General features: G+C 36.4%; 1 protein-coding gene across 1 annotated transcript in view; it reads left to right on the top strand.

The window, feature by feature from the left end:
- si:dkey-157l19.2 (NHS-like protein 3) overlaps positions 1-14,892 on the top strand; it is a 39,255-nt gene that overhangs the window by 5,665 nt on the left and 18,698 nt on the right. The gene's annotated exons all lie outside the window — the stretch shown is intronic.

The following is a 14,892-nucleotide window of genomic DNA, read 5'->3' as shown; positions in this document are numbered from 1 at the left end:
TTATATTAATGTGACTAATAATAATAATAATTATTACTTCTAAAAATATTTTTAAAAATAAGAAATATTACCATTACAATAACATTTTCATAATTACAAATAAAAAAGAGTATGGCAGAATAAATATAATAATATAATACTAATACAAATTAATATTATTATTTTTGTAATATTTTATAGAAAACTTATTTTACAAAAACAAACACTGCTGGGTTACCTATTAATATCCAGACAGCCTATGACTAAAACACATTAGAAAGGTCTCAGCCTTTAGGAGTTATTGTAAAAAAAAAAAAAAAAAAAAAAAAAATATATATATATATATATATATATATATATATATATATATATATATATATATATATATATATATATATATATATATATATATATATAAAGTCTGTCTTTAATATGAAATATGAACCTCTTGTGCATCCACTGTGGGGGAAAAAAACTCCTGTACATTGAAGAAAAACATGGATTGTCCAATAAATGTTTTTTTTTTTTTTTTTTTTTAAAGTTTATTAAGTTTTAAAAGGTATTAAGTATTATTTTCTTATTATTGATTACCCAAAAGATTTTTATTAAAACTGAAAGCCAGAGGGCACCCTCGAGCGGAAACCGCCACATTCGCCTCAGAGAAGTAATGACGGTAGTTTTCAGGAAATCCATGATGTGAAGCCAACGCGGTATAAACAGAAGATAGAGACGCTTTGATTAAACATGATGACAATAAACACGACTGCAGCAAAATATGGTGTGTTTGAGTTCTTCAAGCCGGTATTTTCATAACAATAAAGTGTATTATAATGCAGCAGCAGTGCTGATTGACTTAGAATACTATAAAATAACGCATCGTCTGCCTCACTCTGATGAGAAGCCACATCAGCTCACAAACACTCGACTGACGATATGAAGTGAGGTAACGCATGTTATTAAACGTTGTCTTTTATTGAACAGGTTTATGAACGCTTCACTAGTTTGTTAGGATGTTTGACTTGTGTTGCTTTTTCAAATGCACATTATAAGCGACTCAAATTCTCAGTCTTTCAGACGGAGCAGCGTTTATCACAGTGCCGCTCTTCGCTAACACACTGGGCATTTATTTATTTAATTAAAATAGCAGCCTTTGAGCTTTCATAATCGCAAATCGCGATTGCGGTTCGATTTCGATTAATCGTGCAGCCCTAGTGGAAAAGCTGCAACGGTTAAACATGTCAGTTGTGTGGACACTATAGCTCTGGATTGACCAGAGACTGACTGACTGGTGAAATATTTTTACTCTGCTTAAAGGGGTACTTCAGCGCTGGGAAGATGAATCTGTATTTTAACTGGGTCCTTAACAGTGTTGGGAGTAACACATTACAAAAGTAATATATTACAGTAACTTATTACTTTTTAATGTAACACAGTAGTGTAAGGCATTACTAATGAATTTTCAGTAATATTTTACTCGGTACATCTTAAACTGTCGTTTAAAAGAATAGCACAACGGCAAACGCGTGGAAGAGCGCACGAGAGACGAGGCGCACGCTGCTGAGCCAAACTAAACACTTGGGTGAAGATGACAGAATATGACTACTGCACACCGTGGTTTTTATTTTTTTATAGTAATAAAGTAATTTAGTTCAGTTAGAGAACAGGCCGTTCAAATAAAAACTGAAGTTGTCTGCTAGCCTATATGATCCTATATGATCATTTCAAAGTGAAATGTAAAAGCGCCTAATAAAGGGAGTTTGTCATAGTGTTGTGTTTTTCATTATGAATAATAGGCTAATTTTAAACCGAAACTAAAATCTGCTTGGCCGCACAGAGCGCGCATTTACTGACGAGCTGTCATTCACGGTGTGCGCGCAGTGGCGCGTTTTCAGTTCATATGGAAGCATAACTTTCATAGGAATTTATTGAAAGCACTCGCTTTGCATCCGTTCCCGTTATTAATGCCTGAGTGGCAGTGCGCATGTTCCTTTCGGTTAGATAGAATTAGCGATTTAAAAGCCCAGATACCGTTATTACCGGTGTTGTCACATCACACTTTGATTAACCGGTGGGAAAATGTCCCCACCGTCACATCTCTACAGTACATTCGCGAGATGGATGCGCATTGCTTAGAGTTTATCATAGATAAGGACAAGAACGTAGGCTAATAGTCAAATGTAAATGCAGTTAAATGCAACCTATGAAATGCAATTCTATCGATGTCGCAACAATAAGAAAAGAACAAATGCGCATATTGTCATAACTTAGTTTACACACAGTTCTGTTGTGTCTATGAACAGAAGCTATTCCCAGATAATCACTTTACCGCTTCAATACTTATAACTGAATTGGATCGTTTGTGATTCTGTCTGCCATGATTTCTTGCATTGTCTTGAGACAATTCTCTATTGTTAGCCTAGCCCACAGTCATTATGGTTCATCATATCGCCTTCTACTGGATGTAAAATGCTCTCTGGTAGCCTACATTTTAGAATATTAAGAGCTACTTCTGTAGTTATTTTGGTGAAAGTAACTCAAAAGTAATACAGGAGTAATGTAACGCATTACAATTCTGAGACAGTAATATTGTAATGTAAAGAATTACTTTTAAATAGCAGTAATAAGTAATCTATAATATATTACAGTTTGGAAGTAACTTGCACAACACTGGTCCTTAATGTAGTAGAAATGTGAAATTATTTTTTAATTTGGTGCTTTCTAGACTGAGAAAAGACAAAAAAATAATTTTTGTCTCATGGGGATGGAAGACTGGATACCAGAATGCTTTGCTGCCCTGTGAGGCCACACCCAAAGCCACCGCTACTGAATCACTTTTGATTGAGAGCTGAGGTAAACACGTCCACGCTCACAGCAGTAGTTCTCAGCGCATGTTCAGTCTGACGTGTTTTCAGTTCATGACTTTGGAAGATTATCTTTCATAGGAATTAACTTGAGAAGATAAAATACTCACTTTGCTCTGCCGGCCACACCGTTTCCATGAATGTAGGAGTAATTTTTCCAGAAATAAAATGCATAAATCTCTTGTCTCAGGGGGATATGAGAGGGGGGAGCATGATCATTTGAATATACTCCAGGGTTTCTACCATAGACTGGACTGTAAAAAAAATATGGATGTAGTATCCGTGACGTCACCCATAGGATTCCGATAAGTCGTTCTGAAGCTTAAAGTAGGGGCGAGCTGGGTGTTGCCATCTTGCGAGCGAGTCATCACGTGTAACTTCCGGATAACAGAAAATGGGCAAAAAGGCGGGATGTGGGCTGAGCTTAGGTGACGCAATGACTATAGATGGCGGATAAATGGCTATCCACCTGCAACCATGCCCTTAATTATGCAGAACTTTAAGGCTTTATATAACGTAAACGAATGAGTTATAAAAAAAAATCACCCCCCTCACAGTTGTCATGAAGGTCACAATTTGTACCAGGCTGTAAACATGTTTTTTTCTGCTGTAAAGTTGAGAATTTTAACATGGGGCTCAATGAGATTCTGCTCCCTTCTGGAGCTTGTCCCTAGTGGCCAGTTGAGGAATTGCATTTTACATTACTTCCGTATTGGCTTCAAGAGAAATTGCGGGAGGTTGCCGCTTGGTTTCTACTGATAGAAAGCCATATGCTAATCGCTGAAGTAACCTTTTAAGTAAAAAAAAAAAAAAAGAAAAAAAAGGCAAGTGTTTTTCCTTGGAAACTTTTACTTCACAACATTCCAAAGTAGGGATGTTAACTGATGACCGTTTGACCGATGGTTGACCTATCAACATTAACCGATAAAAGTTGTCGCGCTCACAAGGTTTGCAAAAAGTAAACAGGCTAAAACACTCGAGGTTAGAGCCAGGGCAGACGACAGTATGAAGCGTGCATTCCGCATAAAATACATTTGGAGATTTATTACATCCACAATTAAGTGGTAAAACATAAGGTGTTGATCATCATATTTCTTTATTATTGTTAGCACTACCTCGAACTAAAGCAGCGTCTCTTCGGAGCTGTCATTTTCTTAAATGAGCCGCGGCAATGTTTCAAATGAGCTCCTAATGCTAGACAAATGCTTTTATTTTCAACGCGATCACCTTGTACCCAAACCATTTCAAAACTAAGGAGCCATTTGTTTGTCGATTACAAACAAGTGCTTCAGCGCCACGTTTGCGGGACTCATTCGCGGTGTAGAGGATTTTAAAATAGTGACGTGAGTGGAAGGGAGGTGGCGGAGCCGGGACAGTGTGAGAGTGGGAGGCAGAGCAGCAGAGAGATCTTAGAGAGATGCGACAGAATTGCGAAATTGCAGGCGCGGCTCGCGGCTGTTATTTCAAATAGCGCAGCATATTTTAAAATAATCGGTTAACCGGTTTCAACCGACTAATGAGCCTCGGTGGTCGGTCAAGAAAATGTTTAGTTTTCGCCATCCCTTTTCCAAAGCATAATATTGTACTTTTTACTTTCATATTGAATATAATTTAATACTTAATAACATTAAGCATAGTACTTAGTACTTTCTTACTTTTACTTAAATAAATGTAATTCAAATTTTACTTGAGTACAAGAAAATACTACATTTTTAATTTAATTAAGTATTAAAGGTAAAAAAAATAAATAAATAAAAAGTAGTGCAGTAAAAAGTACGACATTTTGCTTTGGAATGTAGGAAAATAAAAGTTTTCCAAAAAAAAAAAAACACTGATAAAGTACATTATAGGTCTAATTGAAAAATGTACTTGAGTAGAAAGTAAAAATAAATCACTACTGTCCCCCTCTGAGATTGACACTTTTAAAGCTACACTGTGTAACTTTTTTAGTTTATTCTTAGCTAAAATCACTTAGTTCTTTCAAAAATATATGTGCTCATTAATGTATATTTACTTCTTTCAAGTAATAATGCATTCTCGTAATTTTATAATATACCATTGAAAATACATAAGTGTTGAGGGTTCGGTCGCCATGTTGCTCCTCCATCTTGAAAGTACATTTGCCAAAGAGGGACATACCCGTAAATTCAAGCTTCGCTTTTCGCGTTTTTACACTCGATGGCACCGTGTCGAATGTGAAGAGGAGGATTGCTTGAGGCTGCTATATGATGATGGAGGATCACTCTTAAGCCCCTTTCACACTGCATGTCGGACCCGCAATATTCCCGGAACATTGCCGGGTCGCCTTCTGTGTGAAAGCAACCACGTCCCGGAATTGATTACCGAATTCGACCCGGGTCGGGGACCTAGTAATATTGCGGGATATGTATCAGAGTCGCCAAGGAAGCGAAAAAGAGAATTAAGACGGCAACGCGACAGGCAAATCAACAAGACAAAAGTAAATATTGGAGTGGCCTTTCCAAGATGGAAAGAGCTCATGAGGAGCAACGATTTTAAAAAGAACACCGACGTTGCCTGCTTTCTTCTCGACAGGTAATATTAATTCAGCCTATTTGTGTATATTGGAAGTTTTATTGTTGCTTCGCTAATTATATCATGGTGTGCTGTGCATAACACTAGAACGACGTCTAGGATAGTTTTCCTCGCGTCAATGATGAAAAAGTATTGTTTACCTTATAACATAAATCCGTGTTCAATGACGGATAACATGAGATTAATATTTTAATTGCATTATAATTTGTTTGCCTTACGCTAGTGGTGTTGTACAATATACAGAATAACGATAGCACTGATAAAAGTTCCTTTACTAAGATTAGCTTGCATTCGTCTGGGAACCTGATAGCTGATGTTAGCAATGAACTGGTTAAAAATAACGAAAACGTGAAACTATTATTCATTTTACATAGATTAATTTGATCATAGATCATTTGGTAAATTAAATAACTGCAAATTATAATAGTTTTCAAAAATTACCTCATCACTTGAGTTAAAGCAACACTCACCGAAGAGGTCGAACTGGAAGCCATGACTAAATCGGCCACCGTAGGAGTTGAAACGAAATCGAAATTGAGAGGAGCAGAAACTATTATTCATTGGATGGTCATATACCTTTTCACCACTAGATGGGGGAAAATATCACACAGTGTAGCTTTAATTTCTCAATTTAAATTGGTAATTTATATGGTTTCTTAAATCTAAAATCATTTAGCCTGCGCTGTTTTCTGTTGCTGCATGATCATAACTTTGTAGCGTGCCTGCAAGACTAATCACAAAAAGCTCAACTTTCAAATACTGTTGATTTTTATTATGAAATTCAGGCTAATGTGGTTTTGGCTCTCTTTAAAGGATGCGGTATGTAGGATTGACAGCTAATGGTCTAAATGGGTAGCCTGACAAGCCAGACCCACAAGATGTTTGGTCTGAAAACTCACCATTGACAGGGCTCAATCCGAGGGGCGGGATAAACGGTTGTCTTTCAAACTCCCTCTGCACGGCTTGCACACAATTGGATAGTGCTACAACCAACCAGAGCAACGAAGGTGAAGCAGAGCTAGTTGACAGATTAAACTTTCGCTGTATCCGGTCGGCAAACTCCAAAACCGTCTTCCCTTCTTAAGAATGACTTCAGTTCCGTTCTTTTCTTAGAGAAAAGCTTAACTCCAAGTCTTCCAGAGTCGTGGTCAAAGCTGATTCGAAAGGCCACCGTTTGCCAGTTTCTGTGTTTACTAGAAGCGCACAAGCGCAACTCGGCCATCATTATGTTAAGCCCCGCCCACCGACTCTATACACGATGTGATTGGCCCGACCAGAGTTTGGCTTTTAAAGCTCAGAAGTGTATTGAGAGTTGCTAGACGACACTCGCGGCAGATTAGATTTGCTGCTGCTAGTGAAGTGAAAAACTTGCATATAACACCTTTAATGCGGCATGAAAGATCGCTGTAGAGCCTCAGTTCAAGTGGAAACACAGATCATCTTATCTGTTTACTACTAAACACAGCATGAACTAAACATGGGTGAACACCTGAAGGTATGTTGAACATACATTACAACTTACCAAACTTACTCTGTCATGTAATCGCTCAACCAGTGTTTTAACTGGGGAAAGACGTAAATAAATAGGCTATACAATTCCACTTAGTTACATTTACCTCAAGAACACTATTCAATATTTTATAAACGTATTAGTTACGTTAGCAAGAAAAAAATAACTCTAGAGAATAGCATTTAAGCTAAATACTGTATGACCTATGCACTGTATTACATATTCATTATATTTTACTTAAAGGAAGTGTATGTAAGAGTGTGGCCAAAACTGGTACTGCAGGTGTATTTTTAAAATTATACAGCAAGACAATTATGGATTTTATGAAGATGATGTTGTTAGACAGTTCTGGATTGTTTGAAGATTATACAGTGTAGTGTTGTCAAAAATATCGATATTTCGATATATATCGATACTGGAATATCTGAAACGATACGATTCTCAGATTTTACAGTATTCAATACCAGCTGTGCTCTCCTCTCCGACCGAAAGCGAGTTGACACACACCGGCTTACACTCAGCCCGGTTAACCTCTGAGCACGGCGAACGCGCGTTCTGCTGGACTTTTTCCTCATGACAGTGTGTTAGTGTTAGTGTGTGATCGGTCTGAATTTCGCGCGGGATTGGACATAAATTAATTCTACTAATCCCTGCAGATTTCGTGCTCACATCTGAAGCGAACACACACAGCCTACTGTAATAAAGCCGCCTCTGACATGATACAAGTGCAACCATTTTCTTCTTTTTCCAGCTTATTATTGGTCAAATACACTCAAAGAATTATCAGTGCACATCTGGAAGAGTATTAACGTAACCACAGTCGCAAACAGTTCAGGAAGAACGAGTAACAGGAACAGTGTTTAGGATCCATGCGTCCGTTAGTCTTAAAGGGACCGCAGTCATTTGTTATTCAAACTACAAAAAGACAAACGATCAACTGCTCTTGACTGATCAACTTGTGTAACTTTAATAGTTTCATCTGTACGCTATTGAATTTTTTACAAAGAACATTATCCAATGTTGTTTTAAATGTAATTACGATCCATTTTTTTATTCAGTTTCTTATCTGAATGTTAGACCTACCTGAAAAAATAAAGCAGTCTATTTAATTTGTATCTTCTATTCTATTGCATTTGTGCTATTGTTTGTAATCTGTTTATTTGTTCTTATTTTATTACTGTTTACTCGTCTTTTTAAATTCAATTTACCATTCAAAATCAAGCTTTCTTGTGCTGTGTGTAAGCTATTGCAACACAATTACCCCATTGTAAAAAATACATTGAGATAATTATAATAGTAATTGATCAATAATTGTTCAAATCAAAACGATACCCAACCCTAAGGAACATGCTGGCCACATGAATTTTTAGTAAAAAATAACAATGAATAATAACAAGTTCTGTTGTCATATTAAGCATCTTAACTTATTATTTTTTCTTTTATTTTTTTACTGTGGTATCGATTTAGTATCGATATTTTAGTCTGGTATCGTATCGAAGTCATAATTTTGGTATCGTGACAACACTAATACAGTGAGACAATTATGAATTTTGTGAAGATGATATATAGTGAGACAGTTCTGGAGTTTTTGAAGCTGATATAATTAGATTGTTTTGGATTATTTAAAGGTCCCGTTTTTCGTGTGTTTTTGAAGCCTTGATTGTGTTTACAGTGTGCAATATAACATGAGTTCATGTTTTGCGTGTAAAAAAACGAAGTATTCTTCACACAATTTACTTATCTGTACAGCTCTGTTTCCTCTGTCCTAAAAACGGCCTGATGATTTCCTTGTTCTATGAAGTCCCTCCTTCAGAAACACGTAACGAGTTCTGATTGGGCCAGCACTTCCCGTGTTGTGTATGGACAGCAGCTTACCGCACTTTGCCCAGAAAGGTCCCGCCTCTTACCATAACGGGGAGATGCAAGCGATGAATGCGCGCTCTTCTCCACGTGGGAGAGCAATAAGACCACGGCCCCTATTTTGCGTGTACTTGTGGGCGGAGGGTTAGTCAACAAACGGTTCTAGTGACGTCATTCCTACAAGGAAGTGCGAGTTGTAGTCCAAACCGGCCATTCACTGTAGGCTTTGAAAGGGAACTTCTGTTAAATAAAATATCTCGCTTGGCATTGAACTTTGAGCATTATAATTTTACATGTATTATTTAACAGCTCTAACAGCAACATAACACTAACTAAAGTTAGAAAGATGGGATCGCGAAGAACGGGACCTTTTAAAGATGAAGTAAAACAGTTTTGGATGGTTTGTGTTGAGACTCGAGCTGCTCCGTTAAAACCACAAGATTAGCAATCTAATGGAAGAACGGCTGAGGAAAAACATGATAAGAAAAAGAAGACAATGATTGAAGAAGAGGTGGAGCTGAAGGAGGAACCCACAGGAATTATACAATTATCAGTCGTTTAGGAATGTAACCCCTGCTCTCAACAAGCTGCTGCAAAGCCCCAGAACACACACACACACACAGATCGCATTAAAACGTAAGTGTGTATTTTTGTGAGGATGAAATCAGACTGAAATCTGATACGAATGTTAGTACACACCTCTGAAGTCAATTAGTGATTATATTTCAGCGCCATAAAAATACACTTCTCTCTCCTCTGGATTTATTTCACGTCACACGGATATCTGATATAAAAACAGACCTCGGGTGGTCCTCTCAGATTCATGTGTTTTGTGTCAGTCTGTGTTGTTGGGTGTTATTGTGTTAATGTACTGTAATGGTAGCTGTGAGGAAAGACAGACACTCCCATAAGTACATAATAATGTGCCGTTAGCATGACAGCTATCAGTGCTTTCCTTCACTGTTCCCCAGCAGCACTGCAATGACCCCTAGCCCTTCCCCTCAGCACTTACGGAGGAATTCCTTAACCCTGAATTTCTTCAGTTTTGGACTTAGAAAGGAAGGCATTTCCAAAATGCTCTCATAACCATCTGCATTTGAGAAACCGAGGGGCTGCTGTCTTTCACAGTTGTGACGCTGCACATAGTTGTGCACGTAATGTATTATGTGTAACCAGTTCATGAGTGTATGTATCATTTCTTTAAGTGGAAAACCCCTGTGCATGATGTGTACGCATGAAAGAATATAAGTCTGTTCCATCCATCAGGTGAGCACAGTGCCATGAAAAACTCGTAGAATCAAACTGAAAATACGGCTAGCATGGTTCAATTATGCATGCTTGTGTGTTTTTGTGACCACAGCTTTCCTGTTTAATACACCTCAGGCATTTTATCTTCGAGATTTACCTCCATTTCCTGTAACCCACATGAACAAACACACACCCTCTCCTGCTTATCATCTCTGCTGTAGTGTGTGCAGGTGTGCTAAGCCAGGTTTGCACACACCTCTCACTTAGAGGCTGTAGCAATGTTTGGAAAGTATGCTATCACACTATATAGTATGTGCAGTACTGTTCTGAAGTACTGTTCTCAATCTGTTTGTCTTCTTCATTGGTAATGTAGAAATGTTACTTGAGCACCAAATCAGCATACAATGATTTCTGAAGGATCATGTGACACTGAAGACTGGAGTAATGATGCTGAAAATTCAGCTTTGACCACAGGAATAAATTCCATTTCAAAATATATTTAAATAGATAACATTTTAAATCGAAAAAAAAAAAAATGTATTGCTTTTTTGATCAAATAAATGCAGCCTTGGAGAGCAGGAGTGACTTTTCATAAAAATAAAAAATAAATCTAACTTTTAAACCCAAAATTTTGTACCGTAGTCTATACCATGGTTGCAAATTTTACATTTGCAAACATTTGCATTTACAATGTGCTACATTTTTTTTTAATGAAACCGATAGCCATTTCACACAAATGTTTCTAACAATAGTTTAACATTTGTATATTGCAGTATAAGTAAAAACTTGGGGGGATACCACACAAAAAAAATGTTTTGAGTACAACACCCTAAAACTGTCAAATCACATGACACATCGACACGCCTGTTGAAATAGCAATGCATTTTTCTCAGGACTGTGAGAGTTTCTTTATGGGAGTGTGTGCAGTAATTGTCTACAAGCGTGCTTTTGTATGTGTGGATTAAACCCTAGGTAGACCATCCAAACAAGACAGACCTGTGATGTCATGCAAATGAGTTCCCAACATGTATATTATAAGAACTAATATTATGTAACTAAATGCAAATGAATCATGTGCAGATGGAGAAAACATGTGAGTCAGTGTTCTCTAACTCCTGGATCAAACTGATGTGATTAAGGTGATGAGTAGATAAACTCTGGCTCTGCTGTGTGCTGTTTCTGTTTTTTGTTTTTATGCATTTCCATGGTGATGGACTGAGTCAGAATGCTGCACTCTGATTGGTCCGTCGCCCTGCTTTAACAGAGCTCTGCTGCCACATGAAGGAGGTCTTGCTCTCAGTTTCGCTCACACATGTGAAATGGCTTCAGTTCCTCATTTGACACTGTGTTAGTGTGTCTCTCTGCCTTTTTTCCCTTTTTCTTTTTTCCAACAATCCTCTCACTCTAGTTAGCCCTCTTCGAATGGGCTGTTTATGTTAAACAGCATCATTTTCAAGTTGCTGTTTATTTTATGGCTGTGCATTCATGTGAAGTTCTGTTCTTTGTGAATGTTTGTGCATCTATTAATTGAGTAAAATGACCTCCTTGTGTAAATACATCTGCTAGGTGTGTTTATTCAAGATATAATGCCTTGTTTAAATGTTTTACACATCATGAATGTGTTTGTGTGCTGTGTAAGGGTGTGTATCAGTATCTGTGTGTGTAAGGGTGGAGCTGATGACTAGGTGTTCAGGAATGAGACTCAATCTCAATTTTGGTGTGCGATTCACATCATTAGGTCAAGAGCCTGTACTACAACCACTTCTCCCAATTATACTACCAATTATATAATTCTGTTTAGATTTAAAACATATCAGCATGCTTTTGTTGGGTTATACGTGATGTCATTATTTGAAGGCAGTGGCTATTTGCACTAAGTGAAAATAGTATATATTCTTAGTGATAAATGCTATTTATACAAAGTGACAATAACAGTATTTTCGTAGCGATATGCTATTATCTATATGTTATGCTGTTATAAGCTATAATCTGTGAAAATAGCAATATATTCTATTTGCACTATTAAAGTAGCAGTTATTTGCAATAAGTGCAAATAGTTGTTAGATGCCATTTACTTATAAATAGTGGTAGATACTATTTTCACCTCAGTACTGTTGTACATTAAACAGGTTGCAGTAATAACATAGTGTAAATTACTATATTTATTAAAATTATTAAATGGATGGGTGTGGAACAACATTAGGGTGAGTCATTAATGACATAAATTTCATTTTTGGGTAAAATAACCCTTTAAGGGGCACGCATTATCTTGCCTAGCCTAGAAATCTAGATGGCAAAAATGTAATCTGTCAGCTAGCTCTACTTCACCTTCTTTGTTTCTGTGGTTGGTTGTAGCGCTATCCAGTTGCCTGCAGAGAGAGTTTGAAAGACAACCTTTTATCCCGCTCCTCGGATTAAGCCCTGCCAATGGTGTGTTCCCAACATCTTGATGGGGTTCTGGCTGATCTGGCTACTTCTTCCCAACACTTATTGCAAATAGACACTTCATTAACGGAAATATAGTGTTAAAAAAAAGAAAAAAGATTCTTCTCGCTTGGGCCTCAAAGTCAAAGTGCATTCTTCTTTAAGAAGAATTGTTTTCCCTTTAAAGCTGAGACCATCATTTTTTTTTTCTTTTTCTTTCTGAGGTTCAACTGGTTCCCTAAGCAAGCAAGATATGTTCAAAAGGAGTTGGTCACACTCTTTGAAGACTTTTAAGACTAGTGGATTCTGATTGGCTGTTAATGTTTTTATCATTGTAATTGATAAAATCATATCTAAGTGATATCATTCCTCTGGGATATTGAAGATGAAACGGTATGAAAATTTCATCATGATTATAGTGACCAATTGATCTCTATGCACTTTTAGCATAAACTAATTAAAAAGAGAACATTTACAAATGATGGCTGGATTTTAAACAAACTAAAAATGTTGGTTGGGTGACTTGAACATGAAAAAGTTTTATAAAATGTTAAATCATTTAAATAATTTTTATGAAAAGGAATGTAGAAATTATGCTATTTTATCTGCTTCATGAACAAGTCTGCATACGTCACCTTATTATCTGAAGTGTTGAGATTTTAAGAATGGACAATTTGTTTATTTTGTACCGGTTAAAATTTGCTCCAATTTTCACATTTGTCTGAACAAAAATGGCAGACAGGCTAAATGAAAATGTAAATCCTCTCGCTGACTGTAGGTGGGGCTTATGAAACAGCAGAAATAGAGAACCGTTTCCACGGTAACCTCTATAAACAAAGCAGCTGTGCTTATAAACTCTACTTCATTGGGCATTAAATGAAGAGAAGCTGAAAAGAAAAGGATGAAAGGCGATCGAAGCGTTTCTGAAGGCAGCTGGTTCCCCCTTAGTAATACATACATATAATTAATTCATGCATTCTTTCATATAATTTATCTCCGCACTCTGCCTTCCATCATGTTTTCACACAAAATGAAACCTACACTGGGTTGTGTTTGCATGAGACTTGCTAACTGTTTAATGTTGATCAGTATTTACTGCAAGTTTTTCAAATCGCCATAATCAAACACTGTTTCCATGATAATTAAAGAATGAAACCATAATATTAACCATCTGGAATTATCATGGTTTATCATCAAACTGGTAACCGTTTTATCCTTAAGCTTTATCATTATAGTTGACTTTGCTATTCTCATAGAATTTTAAAGATTATTACAATGTTATAGTTATCATTCTAACAGCTATCATCCTTGAGGTAAACTGGCCCTTTTGTTTTTTATTTTAATAATCCAAGCAAATTTTTTAGATTGAGCATTCTTGTTTTATGGTACAGAGCACATTTGATATTTCTTTCCACAGGATATGATGTTGTTAGTATATGATGATCTTTAGAAATCGCAATCAAATTTAGCAATCAATTGCCTCAATTTTTAAGTTAAGAAATTCTAAGTAAGCTGAACTGACAGATTTTTTTATTTGTAACTATACATTTTAAATAACTTGAAGTGTCTGCGTACACTATTCATACATTTAACTTAAATTTTCATGTAACCTCCGTGTGAAAACCGATAAACTTTAGCTATCTATAACAAGCCAATTCAGAAAATGCTAATTTGCTAATCTGCTAACATGTTAACAATATCATGATATAGCACTTGCTGAATAAGTGCAGCAATATAAAGCATTTAACGTACTTGCTCTCAAACCAAGCCACATGCACCACTTGTCAGCATTAAAAACCCACATTAACAGAAACTCTTCTACATTAGCAAACAAAACATTGATCACTACTAAGTCTCCCACTTAACATTAATCTTGCACAAAAACATTATATAACACTTACTTTTAGCATTTACTCTTTCGAGTGCCATAAGCTGAGAAATGCAAATCCCACCCCAGTTTCAGTTAAACTTAAAGGGATATTTCACTTCAGCTGAACACAAGGGAAGATTTTTTGAAGAATGTCAGTAACCAAACAGTTAACTTGAGCCATTGACTTCCATAGCATTTTAAAAATGTATCAGTTCTGTGAACTTGAAACAAAAAGTGCTAATTTCTTTTCCCATAGAGATGCAGCTCTTTAGTGTTTTAAGATTCTGAAGAAATACTTCTCTTCTCTTCTATATGGCATCTCTAAAAATGTGTGGAAAGGCATGTACAGATATGTTTTGGAGGACACAAATGCTAGTCTTTGATTTGCTTTAGGTTTTGTTAACTATACATATATAGTGTAAAATAATAATGTTTCATTCACTCCTTCATTATGTAGTGCTCTATGTGAAATTCACTTTATAGTTAAACATGAATAAGCGTTTAATTTTAAGGGTTGGTCTAGTGTCCTGGTGATTTACAAACCTGAGAAAAACAAATGTTACAAAACGATGTGAATCATGTGAATG

This window comes from Pseudorasbora parva, chromosome 17, assembly GCF_024679245.1.
Source record: "Pseudorasbora parva isolate DD20220531a chromosome 17, ASM2467924v1, whole genome shotgun sequence".
Lineage (NCBI taxonomy): Eukaryota > Metazoa > Chordata > Actinopteri > Cypriniformes > Gobionidae > Pseudorasbora > Pseudorasbora parva.
Note: the sequence above shows the minus strand (reverse complement) of the source record. Positions and strands in the feature narration are given on the sequence as shown.